Consider the following 1911-nt stretch of genomic DNA (forward strand, 5'->3'; position numbering starts at 1 on the left):
GTTGATCGGGGGGGTGTGGCGTACCGCAAAACAAACGAAACGGACCTCCTACGGTCGAAACGGGGGTCCTGTTCATCAGGAGGGGTGTGGCGTACCGCAAAATGGGACTCCACAGGATACTGTTCATCTCCACCGTCGACCTCCTCTAGCCTCCACGGGCTACCGTCGACCTCCTCCAGCCTCCACGGGCTCCTGTTCATCCAGCCTCCACCGCGCGCTACTCCACCGGCTAATGTTCAACCACTCCTCCACCGTCTACTGTTCATCCAGCCCTCCACCGTCTACTGTTCATCCAGCCCTCCACACCACGGGGTCCTGTTCAACCACCCCTCCACGGGCACCCCTCCACCGTCTACTGTTCATCCATCCCTCCACACCACGGGGTCCTATTCATCCAGAGGCAACGCCACCACTCACTGTTCATCCAAACCCCCCCTTCCACAACGCTCACTGTTCATCCCAGAGGCAGCATCGATCGGCTTCAGTTAGCAGCAGTAGCGAAGGAATCGCTCGATCGGGTTCAGTTAACAGCCATCGATCGATCGCTCGGGTTCAGTAACGCGTAGCCTGCAGTGCAATCGCTCGGGTTCAGTTAGAGCCCAACGCCTCACTCGGGTTCAGTTAGAGCCAACGCCTCGCACACACACGCGTACGTGTACGAGAGAAACGCGCATCGCTCAGCCCCCGACCTCCCACCGTAACCGGGAACTCCCCAAAATTTTCCTCCCCCTTGCTTCTACCACGGTTTTTTCGTCATGGATGGCCCAAAGAATGTCATGCAGTTGCGTCTCCGGCCCGCCCAGGACGAAAAGCCCATTTTCTGTCATGATTTTTTGTCAGAGAAGTAGGAGCCCACCACATCTATGATGATACCGGGTTTTGTCACAATTATCGTCATAGAAGTGTCATATGTATGACAGAAAAAAAATTGTTCGGCCCAAAATGTCACGGATGTGTCTTTTTTTTGTACTGTTATCGTGTCCTCAACAAGTCCACCGGACTCATTGAGGAGACGTGTAACGTGGAGTTTGATGAAAATAACGGCTCCCAAGTGGAGCAAAGTGGTACTTGTGATGTAGGTGATGAAATTACTCCCCAAGCCATAAGAAGAATGGGTGTGGGCCATATCCTACCCATTGAGGAACCCCTTGTGGCCGAAAAAGAAGGACAATGCTCCACTCAAGTGGAACCATCATCAACCCAAGACCCACACGCTTCCGAAGAACATAGTGAAGGCCCTCAACCTCGTGAACAAGACCAAGGGCAAGATCAACCTCAAGATGGTGGTGAACTACCAAATGATACCCAAGGTCAAGTTCTTCCCTTCGAGCAAGTTCAAGATCAAGAGCAAGCTAAAGATCTAGAACAAGCTCATGACGGCGCTCAAGATAATCAAGTTAATCCTCCTCCCTCCACATCCGAGGATGAATTAGAGCGTCGTGCCACGAAGATCGCTTCCAAGCTCACCACCAAAGGTCATCTCATGGAGAATGTGGTTGGAAGCCTAAGAAAGGGAGTAAGCACTTGTAGACAATTAACAAACTATTGTGAACATCACGTGTTTGTCTCTTGTATTGAACCCCAAAAGGTCTATGAGGCGCTCAAAGATTCGAATTGGCTCAATGCCATGCATGAGGAACTCAACAACTTCGAGTACAACAAGGTGTGGAGATTGGTGCCAAGGCCGTCGGGGAACCACAACGTCATTGGAACCAAGTGGATTTTCAAGAACAAGCAAGATGCTCATGGGAACATCATTCGCAACAAGGCAAGATTGGTAGCACAAGGCTACTCCCAAGTCGAGGGTATCGACTACGATGAAACCTTTGCTCCCCTTGCTCGCCTTGAGTCCATTCGTTTGTTGATTGCTTATGCTTCCCATCACAACTTTAAGTTACAACAAATGGATGT

Source organism: Triticum aestivum, chromosome 2B (assembly GCF_018294505.1).
Source record: "Triticum aestivum cultivar Chinese Spring chromosome 2B, IWGSC CS RefSeq v2.1, whole genome shotgun sequence".
NCBI lineage: Eukaryota > Viridiplantae > Streptophyta > Magnoliopsida > Poales > Poaceae > Triticum > Triticum aestivum.